The sequence below is a fragment of the Sinohyriopsis cumingii genome, chromosome 6, assembly GCF_028554795.1.
Source record: "Sinohyriopsis cumingii isolate HCF-2022 chromosome 6, ASM2855479v2, whole genome shotgun sequence".
Classification (NCBI taxonomy): Eukaryota; Metazoa; Mollusca; class Bivalvia; order Unionida; family Unionidae; genus Sinohyriopsis; species Sinohyriopsis cumingii.
In genome coordinates, this window is record NC_142966.1 from 127465288 (window position 1) to 127479337 (window position 14050).

General features: G+C 41.9%; 1 protein-coding gene across 1 annotated transcript in view; it reads right to left on the reverse strand.

Annotated features, from left to right (window-relative positions):
- The window catches only part of LOC149797919 (S-acyl fatty acid synthase thioesterase, medium chain-like), a 74352-nt gene that overhangs the window by 54001 nt on the left and 6301 nt on the right, over positions 1–14050 (reverse strand). The window lies entirely within an intron of this gene.

Below are 14050 nucleotides of genomic sequence, written 5' to 3' on the forward strand. Positions count from 1 at the left end.
CTATCTGTATTTTCTATCAATTCTATGCTGTATATTCTAATCTGTTTTATTCTGTTTTGCATTTTTGTGTGTGTACATTCTAGATGGCATCTTTACATCTGCCAATACTTATTTGAGTTTGTTACAAAGTTGTAATTTCATTTCTTAATATTCCATGTGAGTATTCTACATGCCTTTTTAATATTACACATGTTAACATTCTTAATTGTGTCTTTCCAGCTCTAAATTTTCTTTCTGCAATTGTAGATTTCATTTTATAAAACTCTGTTAGGATTACACAGGTAGCAGCAGGGAGGCTGAGCCCACCACGGTTTTTCGTCTTAACAGAATCTCTATTAAAAACCTTTTCGATAGAAACTTATTTCACAAAAATAAACCCTTCCAGCCAGAACTATGATGACTAAATCCTCTTTTCTAGCTGGAAGGGTTTATTTCGACACTCGCGAATAACTCGCTATCGAAAACTATTTCGTGACCAAGTTGACGCCGACGAAACACTCTGTGGTGCAGCCTCCCTGCTGCTAATCATGCTAGGATTTTTAGTTAAAAAATGTATCTAACCCAACTCGATACCGGGTTCGAGGGTCGTGTAAATTTATTGTCACAAACCCATGCTGGCGCTGCTGTGCACGACTAAAGAAATTTCTAAATTTGACAGCGTCCATGTCACCACTGCACCAAGTCTGATGAATATTTCGGAGTGTGTGTGCGTCAACGCCGTTAAACACCGCGAGAACATTACAATTGTCTCTGATCACTTTCGGAATTTGTGTATATCGTTGAGTTACATAAATTACATCAGTGTTTTTATGGCGCCCGCGGGAAAATATTCTTGCCGGGTTTGTTTGCTTATCCAGCATGACATCGTCGTACACAACCAGGTTGTTAATTTCCCCATCGAGGTCTGTTACGCCGGGTGCATCATTGATGTCGGTGATGAAATCAACTATGTCTTCGTCGCTCCCAATTGCTGCTTTTGCACTTTCGTTGAAATCTTTTAACACTTGATAGCATCGCTGATCGTCCACAGATGGTGCTACCAAATATAATTTATCCCATTTCATCCACTTCATTATCAGATTCAACAACAGCTGTGTTTTACCTGATCCGGACGGTCCTATGATGATCATCCTGATTGAGTTTGGCAGCACGCTATTATGTTTCACAGGTTCTTTTGTCTTCGTCGCGGAAAAGTCAGTGATTTCCATTTGTATACAAATAAATAATATTATGGATTTATATTGTGTGAAGTGTCGGGCACGAACTCCCACAAACGACCTGACAACGATTACGACAAAAAATAATCGACAAGCGCTCACAGGAATATGTGCTCGATGTGGTACAAAAAAATTTAGGTTTCAAAAAAAAAGTTTAGCAGAGGCGACATCGCAGCCCAACTTGGAAAACTCCCTGGAGCTCCCTGGGCAAAATATCCCAGAGAAAAACATCTTCCCGGATACAACTACTGCGGCCCCGGAACCAGACTTGACATCGAAAATCAACCAAAAACTGGCGAGTATCCTATAAACGCTATCGATGCAGCTTGTCATGTTTATGATGTAGCTTATAAAAATCCTGATTTGCAGCAACGACATATCGCGGATGTGAAATTAATTCATTCACTAAACGCCATCAAAAATAAATCCCTCAGAGAGTCGCTCGCTAACTGGTTAATAAGATCCGCAATGAAATCTAAACTAGTATTAGGCGCTAGTAATTAAATAACAATGCAAGCATCTCCAATGAAGTCGATTTATTATTCCCCAAGCGGATACTGGAGAGGTAATGCAGCAATTAATAAACTCACCAAGTCAGCGTCGGTAACAAGAGAGGTTGCCAAAAATTGGCTATCGAAACAGGCAATATGGCAAATTTATTTACCGCGCCCCAAACAAATTCACTTCGCGCATTTCGATGTTAGTGTACCCAACGAGGTTCATCAGGCCGACATACTATTTCTGCCACATGATGTTGTTCGTCGAAAAACATATAAATACGCGTTAACAGTGGTTGATGCTGCCAGTAGATACAAAGATGCGGAACCGTTAACAACTAAAACAGCATCTGAGGTTGCTTCTGCGTTTGAAAGAATTTATTGGTGAGGACCTCTACGATGGCCGCATCTGCTACAGGTTGATCCTGGCAAAGAATTTCAAGGTGCAGTATCATCGTTGATGAAACAACATAACGTCACCATACGACGAGGACATACTGAAATTCACCGTGATCAGGCAATCGTTGAGCGATTCAATAGAACACTCGCCGAAAGATTATTTGGATATCAATACGCGAAAGAATTTATTCAAGATGCGAGATCGCGCGAATGGGTTGCAAGATTACCAAGTGTGATAACTGCGCTAAATAACGAGATCGCCCGAGCCACTAACATGAAACCTGCCATTGCGATCACGAAAACACAAGGTGTTTTTCAAAAAAATATACAAATACAACGAAATAATATTTCAACACAGCCAGTGTTGGGTAATGTCACAGTTAGATATTTATACGAACCAGGCGAACTTGAAGGTGGTAAACGAAGAGCGACTGATCCCATTTGGAGTGTTACCACACACAAGATATTCACCGTGACAAGATCCACTGGGAGACCAGCAATCTATAGATTAGATTCAACTGCTCCTCAACGCAGATTCACCCGTGAGCAACTTCAGGTGATTCCTGATGATACACAATTACCACCCAAATCACTGAGGTGATTCGATCACTAAAGTGATCCACTAGCTGCAGCGGCGCCTCTGCGTCTATTACACTCAAGACAGGTCAACATGATATTTTCACGTGTGTGGCCAAGTTTGCTATTTTTTCTGTCTAACGTAAACTGTCTCGGGTCATTTTTCGGATATCTCCATAACATTACACAATTGCAATTCACGCAGCGATTACGTTGTTGTTGTCGTAGCGTAATTACGAATTCAACATCTAAAAGTTGATCAAACTCCCGATTATTTTTTTTGTCGCTATGTTTGTAATCAGTTAATTTTTTTCTTATCGTGTCGATCAACACTGACTTATCGGCGGCCGATGCCGTTGTCGTATCTAACACAATTCTTCCCAGCTGTGATATTCTTCGCACTCTTGACACGGCCAGGTAAACTAAATTTGACCACTCGATGCGATCATCAACAATCCAGACTTTTGTGTCCTCGATAGTTAATCCCTGCGCTGAGTGAATTGTCATAGCATATCCTAACATCCACGGAGATTTATCAGCGGCAAGTGCAGCATCAATAACACCGATATCAACTAACACAATGTCATTTAGCACTAACTGCTGCTTTTCCGATTTTCCTGGAATATCGACATCGATATTTTGTAATCGTGTATCTGTTGGTCTATAACATAACGGTACCGGCATCATGGGAAATTTTTCTTTGTGCAGCTATAGTAATCGCTGCTGAAGTGTGTCTCTAACCATTTTCCTACTCGCCGTTATAAGATCGCTCGGGGTCCACGTTTCCAGGAAGTCTTTCATTGATGTCCTCGGAATCACCTTGCGCATAACCACGCACTGAGTTTTATTATTCTGCAACCTAATCAGCTTTTTAAACTTCTTTAGTCGATCATCAAGTGCTCTGATGTCGTCATCGATTTCTTCGTAATAATCAACAAAGTTCTTCAGCCAGTCATGTGGAGATTCACCTGTAAACGGCGGTGGTTGACCGTGATCACCGCACATAATAACTGCAGTATTTTTCGTCAACAACCACTCAAGAAACATCTTCAGTGTATCCAGCGGTACAGTGTCTATTTCATCCCACACAATTTTCTCAGGAATATATTTTGTGCCCATACGCTCAGGAGTCCACGTGCCTCCGCTGTATTTGAAAAAGCTGTGATAAGTACAAGAATTGACTCCTTGCTGTTTCATCTCTCGTGTGAGTCTATGTGTGGGCGTTAACACTATCATCTCAGAATTGAAAATCGAAGATTTTCCAAATAACTCAATTACTCGAGTTGTCTTACCACAGCCACCTGGTCCGTTTAGATAAACAGTTCTGTGTCTGGCAACAGGATCATGCACAGACGGTAACAACTTGCAGGAAGATATTTCTGTCATCGCTGATTCACGATAAACGTGTTTAATTTCAATATCAGCTGATTCACAATATCCGTGTAATACTTCATTTTTCACTCTCCAGCACCCCCATGATGAAGATTCCGTTACGACGCTATTTACCAGCTGTAAGTATTTGCTTGCTATATAAAATGAATCGGTTGCAACTCTCATTGCGGTATCAGGAAATCTGTTAATCATCGATAGCAAATTTATAGAAGCATAAGACAGCATTGAAGATCTCAAATGTGTGTATTGACATGATTCTCCATCAAGGTAACTAACAATTGTGCCTAATTTTTTTCCGTTTGACAACAATGCATCTTCACGGTGACAAAATACATCTCTTGCGGCAGCGTCAGCTATTATAAAATTTAATTCGGCATCATCGAAAATTAATCTGCTATGATGTATCTTGTGATCATACGCTCCTCCTTGAGTAAATTTTCCTATTAATCTTCGAGAGAGATCTTTTGCAACACTTTCTTCGCGTCGTTGTTGATATTGCTGTGCTATGTCTTCACATTCTTGTTCGGTGAGATCATCAATGCGGCGCTTATCTCCGACATCATCGAGGTATTTTTGGATAATTTCTCCGAGGGTTCTCGGATCTTCAACAGCAGCAACAGGCGTTGGTAACCAAACTGAGGTTTGTCGACGATAGCATATAATTGCTTCACCGACCATCAGCGATGTTAGCACGCCACTGTCAAGCATGTATCGCAGTAACACAATCGGAACCCAACCTCGTTCTGCGAAATGTCTACCAAACCATGCATAATTGATCGGGTGCAAATGTTCAGCAAATCGAAATGATGTCACCCGGGCGAATCCAGTCAAGTCAAAATCAGGTAGCGGTCCGTCAACGGATACTCTTGTCATCAAGTTGGTCGGATGTCCAAATCTAGTAAAATATTCACTACATGAGCCGTACCCGAGAAAGCTTCCCGGGTAACACGCAATCATATCAACTGATATCATATCGCGGTGATCATACGGAATATTCCACAACCCGCCATGACCATATTCAACACAGCTTAGTTCGATATCCTTGAGGAATCTAACGCTGGTTGGTTTCCATGAATTTCGTTCCCTGGCTATGTGAGCGGCAACACTGGGAACAGTAAAACAGCGTGTCAGCAACTGATCGATGAAAGACTCATCAACGGAAATTGAGTATTTTTCCGCAAGTTTTTTCATTTCGTGTTGTAACGACTCAGTTCGGTATACTTCTCCGTTGGGTCTCACAAACTGATCATACTCGGAATCTTCGGAGCTCCTAAACAACCACACCGACACAGGGTCGGTTTTGCTCGCTTCATAAATGTTGTCGAATATGTTTCCACGATAAAACTTGACAACACGGTCTCGTGGAAATATTGTAACCGCATCAGTCCACGCGTGCGAATTATGATCAATAATTGTTATCGGCGATCCTGACTTTTTATAATGCTTCGAACTGTATAATATTTCCCCGGTTAGTGTTTTTACTGTTATTGAGTATTTTAATTTACTTGATAGCGCAGCAACATCATTTATTGTTGCCCTGGTATTCTTAACCGATTCGCCCCAGGCTGTTATTTTTTCACGTCTCAGGTCGGTTAAACCGTTTCCTCGTTTTGTGTTTTTAAAATGTTCCATTACCCGCTCAGCTACACAGTTCAATGACGTAGTCGTCGTCGCAGCCATTCGCATCGGTGCAAGTTTATCAATTTTTGGTTTTTTTTAACGGATATAATCCGTAAACAGCCGCAGTTACAGGATATGCTCTGACATAATATGGACTATCAATTCCAACTAGCATTCCTGGTCTGCTAACATGACTCAACAAAACTGTTTTTCCGTTAGCGAGTACAGGATCACGTTTATCACGATTAATCCACTTCTCCTCGCCGTTCTCGTCGATGACTCCGGTTATAAATTTTATTAGTATACTGTGATTGGTATCATCGAGATATTCAACGATGCTGCTCGCGCGCGTATCGGTCATTGTGCCGTCGATGACGTCTTCGCCAAACAGTTCTTCAAAAATATCTTCGGAACTCTCATGGATAATTTTATACGTCGAGAATATGAGATGCACCATCGGCACGAAATTCTTGTTTCGCGCGTCTGATGATGTTATTCAGCGTTGTTAAATTTTTTCGTTGTGTATCGCCGGTTAACCTATCGAGGTCAAACCGGCCGCCGGTTGGTCTTATCGATGACAATCTGTCAAATTCTTCCATAATATAACAATAGGACAAATATTGTTTAATTAAAAAAAAGCCAAATATATATGCCTGAAAACTATTGCAACTGGAAAATTGCCGGGACCAAAAAACGCTGTCAACGACGTTGTGTCGGCGAGTACTGTGCTTCTCATAATCAAAATTTCAAACGGGGATCCAACGGCGGGGTTAACTGTTTAGTATGTGACGTGGCAACCCGCGGGAAAACAAAGTTATGTTCGAGATGCGGCGGTAAAAGATTTCGAGAACTCGCCAGATATTATCGACGCAAACACAATCGCGAATTCACGGAACAGGAATACATTAACAGCCACTCGATCTACTATTTAGACAAACAAATGCCATCTAGTATAGACAAATGGAATTCAGAAGACACCCAGTCTACGATTGCTACGAAGCTTCCTCAGACAGAACAGTTAGACACCACAGACTAAAAAAACCGCTCGGAAATATCGATAAATTTGGTTATAAGTATGTTAGGGTCTATAAACCTGGCGAAGGAAAAACTTATCGTCTTCATTGATTTGTTTTTGAGTGCTTCCACGGTCCGATTCCCACTGGATTGGTTATTGACCACATTAACAGGAATAAACTGGATAATCACATAGAGAACCTGAGAGCTGTTACCCAGAGCGAAAACCTTTGTAACACAACAAAGACCGCTCAAAAGCTTCCTCCGAGACCGGTCGTTGCCGTCATGGACTCGGATGAAATAGAATTCCCCTCAATGTATTCTGCTGCTAAATATTTCAAGATAGAGCGGGCATCAATCTACAGGAATATTAATCTTATAACGAAATTGGTTTACTCAGAGAAGTACGACAAACTCTTATCATTTTATGAACCTGATCAGCCTTGATTTTATATTAGAGAGACAAACCAGCTATAGGTATAATGGACGAGACAACAGTTGCTACTCTTATCAATAAAATCAACGCGATAAAAAAATTCACAGTATCAAGTGAGATATTCAACGCGGACTGGCTGCAGGATCAATACGATAGCATCTCAGAATCTCGTGCACAAGGCTACAAAACTCACAAGCGTGAGTACAGAACTATAAAAATGCTTAATAACGAGCTAAGATATAAAATTATTCCACAATACAAAGATCAAATTAAGACCTTCGTGCCGGTGGCTCGGACTATAAAAGGGATCCTTGACGATATCGGAAAAATATTTGAGCAAGAAAAACTCTCGAGGGTTCTCTCTGATAAACTCGATAAATTACTCATCGATGAATAATTTTCACAATAAAATTTTTTTACGGTCTCGAAACCCGCGGTAAAAAAAAGATTGCCAGGAAACACCAGGGACTAACTTGATACCACGATTATCATAATTCGTTCAAGAAACTTAAGCGCGCCAACGTCGTGAACGGGGCGGAATTTAGTTTCTTGATAATCCATTTGAAAACCCTTATCGCGTTGGAAAGTGTCATAAGTAATTCTTACAAACAAAGATTTACTGGCGTTATCGTACTCGCACAATAAACTGTTATAGTCGATAAATAGTTCGTCATGAACAACCTCATAGATTTCATCATCACTTGACTCGGAAACCCACTCTTGGGTTTCATGGAAGTTAACCCCGATGATGGCACCAAGCCGACGCAGATCGTCATCGGAGAGATCATCGGAAGCGCGTGCACACTGAGATAGTTTGTCAAAGATTGAGTTGTATTTGCGTCCCATGGAAACAATTCTCATATCTTCGGGATAGTGTATATTTTTGGCGCGTATATGTGAAAATCTCATCGCTATATTTAGGCAAAATATATCTGTTTAGATGTGATATTATTAAATATTTCCCCCCGCGAGGACGTCATTTAACTGTTCCCGGGACAAACATGAGTGTGCATAGTTCAACAGCTCATCATCGCTGAAGAATACAACAGCGACGCCGTATTCGCGTATTCGCGTGATATCATTGCTTATCAGCAACATTTTGTTGGTGCCGGTGTTTTCTATGCGAACAGGAACATCCTTCAACTGATATGGAAAAACATTTTCATCGCAGGTTCGTGCAAACGCGGCCCTGATTGCGTCGGCAAGTTCTTTCCAGTCAATTATGTTAACGCGAACATGCTGATAAAAATCTTCGATCGCCAAATCCTCGGCCATTATATCGTAGTTGTTTATTTAACTGGAATTAGAATCGCTCTGCGATTCCATGGAATTACTGGTGGAATCACTTTGAGAATCGCTGGAATCGCTCTGCGATTCCCAAGAATCACTCTGAGAATCACTTTGAGAATCTGAATCACTTGGAGAATCACCTTGTGATTCCAGTGTTTCTCGAGAATCACTCTGAGAATCGCAGGACGATTCGGAATCACTTGGAGAAACACTCTGTGTTTCCAGAGAATCTGAATCACTTCGTGATTTCGACGATTCCAAATCAACAATGGTGACATCGACACGAACTCGTTTCGCAGACATGATATACGATAAGATGAAAATCGTTTCTGAAATTCTTCGAATTTCCATTGAAAGTCCTTAGGACGAAAATCCTTGAAAAAATCGAAGATTTTTCAGGATTTCACCAGCAGATTAATACTAACAGTCTCCCCACGCAGGTCCAACAGTCTATGTTGCTGGTCAGTGACTTTAAAATTTATCCTTGTCAGCGTCGGATTATGACACCGCAACGATACTGGATTGATTGGCTCCTGCACGATCAAGAATCCAGGCGGTTGTGTAGGAGTAAATGAATACAGTATAAACCCCTGCTGTACGTGGGTTGATTCACTCGTGTTTATGCTGTAGCTGCCATCGATGACATCACACACAAGATTGACCGCGACCACGTCGGTGATATTTACTATCCCCGGAGAGATGTGCCGGCCGTCGCCGGATATGGAGTTGTTGTATTCGAGGACAGCAGGTTCCGGGAATGATCGTTTGTGTGCGGCAAGAATATCCTCGAAGGATCGATCCAACAGCGCAGACAACGACGTTAACTTCTCAGGAACGTTATATTCGGGAAATTTAAAATTTCGTAATTTATAATGATTCAGAAAATTATTCTTCTCGGGGGAATCAATTACCATCTGAACAAGCCGCCGGTTAAAATATCTCATGTCGTCGATTAGTTGATTTATTATCTCAATATGTTTTATGATTTTATCACGTGGGCTATACAAGTCAGAAATATGCTCTTGAAAGGATTGTTGTAAAAGTTTAAGTTGTTCTTTAAGTAAATAGCTCATATTATCAATAATTAATTTGACATTGAGGGGATGCAAGCTAATATTAGTTCCGGTACCTATGGCCAAAACTTTCGGAGGAATATCAAAATCCCAAAATACTTTTTTCTCTGGTTTGAGTTAACATAACTTTAATGTGTTTTAGACGTCGAGAGAAAGTCACAAATTTTTTGACTGCTCGCGTAGGTTCGAGGGGGGGAGGGGGGGAAGTCATGATACGCCATATTATCCGTGTAATAATCGGATTTTACAGGGTCTGGTAGACGCGGTTTTACATCAGGAGCGTCCGCTGGCCATCCTAGCACGGCTTTGATTGAACTGTTATAGATATCAACGGCGTAACCGGGCGTAGCAATCTCGATGACCGTTGACAACGTTGGTTCGTGTGCAGTGATTGATATTTTTGCTTCTTTTCCGGTGATACGTTTTATTTGACGCTGTATTTCTTTGTTGATTTCCTCTATCTGATAACTCCCAGTTGGTAACGCAATGACGTTCCAATCTGGGGTTCCATCAGCGTTATTCTGATATGAAAATACAAATGAGTTATTCGGGGATTGTCCGTGAAATGATTTCGCCCTGATGTTGGGCCAACTGTGATATACTCGTAATTGTGCCAACGCGATTTCGGTAACTGGATGCAGTTGGAAAATTAATGCTGAACTCTGGTTGCGTCGAAGATATTGATATCATTGTGGTCCTTACCGGAGTTGTATTCGCGGCTATGTCGAGCAACGCTTGATGCTGAATTATCTCCGTCATTATTTATCTTCATCGTTTTCAAATGAAAACCGTTTGCGGTTTCAGTATTTACCGCGCGCTCATAATCGTTGTAGCACGCGGACATCAGCGTGAATTCAGAATCTGATATGTTGTTGTCGTCTACACTGGATGATATCAACGAGGACAATTTCGAGTAGGCGCTGTTGGCCGCGTTGGCTAGTTGCTGATACTCGTGTAATTTTGTTATCGCACACGAGGATATTTTTTTCGCGATGATGTTGGCGACTCCCGCAATTGTCGTTGAGGCCGAAATCGCGATGGGAATAGCGATTTCAGCAGTTACTGGTGTCAGCGCAGACAATAGCACACCAGTGGATGCAACTACCGCGGATACCGAATACACTGTTATGTCCAGCGCGGTCACACGGCGTTTGTATTTTTTTATTTTTGTTGCGCATCTGTCAATGGTGTTTTTCAACGTTGATTGCCATTCGCGTACCTGATCATACCGGTATTGCTGAGCATCTGGAAATCCTTCGGTTGTCGTTGACATTATTTAAAATCTCTGACGATTTTCAATTACGCGGTAACCAATTGAGGTGTTTCTGCGACGAATTCCAAACACCACCAGTAGGATGTTGCGGTTAATTTCTCGTCTGCGGCTTCAGGTATAAATATTTCTTTGGTTCCGCTGTTTAGTATTACGGTTACAACCCCGGAATACTTATCGGTGGAATGTCTCCAGGGAAACGTTGTGAAGATTTCAAATTTAGCGGCTGAAAACACAGACAACCTGTACACGCCAGTGGCTGTTGCTGTATGTTTGAGTGAATTATTTTGTCGGGACCATGTTGCGAATCCCGATGATACCGTGAATACGATGTTGGTGATATGCCCGGGGGTAACTCCAGTGGGGACTTTAATCAGACTGGTTTTGTTAACGATCTCAGGAATACCCGATACGATATCCTGCTGTGTTTGTTTGATCGTGTCAATGTTGGTTTTGATTTCAGAAAGCTTCATATCGACGACCAAAGGAGCTCCAAAGAACTTATCCACGGTCTCGTCGGTTTTTTGATAATTTCTGCGAAATCTTGTAAACGCGCCCACGTGAACATCATACTCTGCCCGCAACGTGGCTAGTTTACCGTCAACGACGTCTACGTATTGTTTGTTTGCGGCATCTTCGGGACCTTCCGGATTTTTTAGAACGGTTATTTTGTTGCCGTTCATGCTCAGTTCACCTGTCATTGTATCACCGGTCTTCGCTACACGCGTCGCTGCGACTTTTCGTGCATCATCTCGCAGCATCGCAATTGATATCGACGAATCTCTGATTCTGCCGCTGTCAGTGAATACAACAATGTTGTCCGCGACAGCTCCAATAACCCTGCGAATTATGTCATTCCACTTAATATTACTGGTTTTTAGTTTGCCGTGCCTGTCCTGAAAAATAACAACCTCATCTGGGTCTATCCCGGTCAGATTTAAAAGATCATCAATTTCATCTTTGGTCGCATACTTCGATAAATCGATATCTTCGCGGCGCTCCTTGGATCTGCTTGATCTTCCGTAAATATCAACCATTATCTGTTACGGGGTTGTTTAAATTTGGAGATGATTTTTCAACGTGTATTCGTGCAAGACTTTATGAGGAGGAATCGCTGGATGTTTTGTTATCGCGGCGAGAACATTTAAAACCTCTTGACCACATATCGGAGGATCGGTTAGTGTTTGTGTTGGTAACGTTGACTGCCAAACTGGAATTGAAAATCCTTGGACGTACCTAAGAAATTCAACTGGCGGTGCTAGCCCGTACGAATCGAAATAGATAATTCCACGCGGATCGATCGCGTAAGCAACCCAATGAGTCCCAGGGCCTTCCTTGTTGTCGAGATTAATAATTCCTGTTTCTGTGCTCGCCGGTCGTGCTGGTAATTGATCTCGCATAAATACACCTTTGAAATTTTTTATACGTAATTGTTTAACAGCATTAAGTAAATCAAAATTACTCGCTGGAAGCTTCAACATCGGTGTGAAAACGCTAGCGTTTTTCAAAACCTTTTTGGATACCATGACGCCGGAGTTCCCGGTAGTCTTAGACCGGATCCCTTTTTTTTGTATCCTTTCGCGGTGGCTTTCTTTAGTGCCATTCCAGCTGCGGTTCCTACTGCTCCTAACGCGGCTGCCTTTGCGACTGCGGGAGCAGCAGCAGCTATCAGTGCTGGTATCGCTGCAAGAAGAGGAAATATGCCGCCGGTTTTAACCATATCTTTGACCGCGGCCGGAGAGAGATCAAGTCGAACTCCAGTCGTTGATTGCTTCGCGTTATTGAAATGTTTTAGCTGAGTTTTAGTCAGCGACAGTTTGTTGGGACCGCCCGCTAGCTGATCGTGTTTTAACGTTATTGATGTCCCACATGTGCTCGCGTTTATCGATTGTAATTTCTTCACCTGACCAGGAGTCAGTGACACATTAACATGACTGTATGACATTTTATTTAATATGATGTTGATCTAATTGCGCTTTTGGAGCACCTAAAGGTTTTCCACTGGTGCATCAATGACTCTCATTCGGCCGCCAGCACCTTCAAGTAACATTGCTTTATCGGAAAGTATGACCGCGATTGCTCTAGCACCTCCAGGAAGTGGTGGTGCCGCAGCTGGTACTCGAGCCAGGCGAGCCCGAATAACTATATCAACGACAGATTTTCTGAACAAATCCAAATGTTCCAACGAAAAGTAATAGATCGGATACAACGTTGTAAAATCAAGCTGGGATATCTGCAGCCCAGTGTCGACGTTTTGATCACGCCCATCATAAGACATCAATCGATAATATGCCCGTGCAACATCATTTCTTTCAAAATTTAGACTGATATCCTCAGCGGGTTCTTGATGTCCGTTTATTCTTAATGAAACTTCAGAAACTCCGAGTGTGTCAAATATCATTGGACTTGCCTCCTGGTTATTTATTCTAGAATTTGCCTGAAACGCGATAAATATATGTCGCGCTGCTGATCCTCCCTGTTGTGATCCCAACTGCCACGTGAACAGTCCAGGAGCGTTGATTGAAGTACTATCTGTTGTCATTGCTAACCATGACAACAACGATTTTCCACCTTGATCCATAAAAGAAAGTAATTTTTGTTCTTCAGCGATTGATGGAGTCACTGTTGGCATCCACAGAGATAGTTTTCTTAACTCTACTTGACCAGGATCAACTCCAGCAGCTCGCCATATTGCATCATTGTCAGAGTTTTTTTTGACAAGCGTTACTGTGTGTTTGGCGCCAAATATAACCTTTCTGACATCCCTACAAAATCCAAAAATGTGAGATAAAGGAATTGCACAAGAAAACTCTTCTTCGCCGCTCAGCATTGCTCGACGCGCGGAAAAACCCAAGTTGAAATTTTCGTTCATGGATGCAACTTCAGTCCCGGCCGCGTTCATCGTTACGTTTCTACTTTCGGGATGATCAGATGTGTCCTTTACAAACATCATTGTTGGACCAGCTGATCTTGTGTAGTCATCGGAATATCTTGCAAGACCAAGTATTGTCGTGGCAACGTCAACATTATCCAAACACGACTCAATATCTTTTCCATCAATCGAGTATGTGGCTTTGCTAAATAACGCCATCACACCATTATTAACAAAACCAACACGATCACCTATTCCGTAATCACCACCATCCGCTTTTAAGATTCTACCTGTGACCTCAATAAAGGCCTCACAAGGCAGAAAATATCTACTTGTGTCATGAATTTGAAACTCAATTCTCCCCTTCGCGTTAGGTGTTTTTGCGTCATAAGAA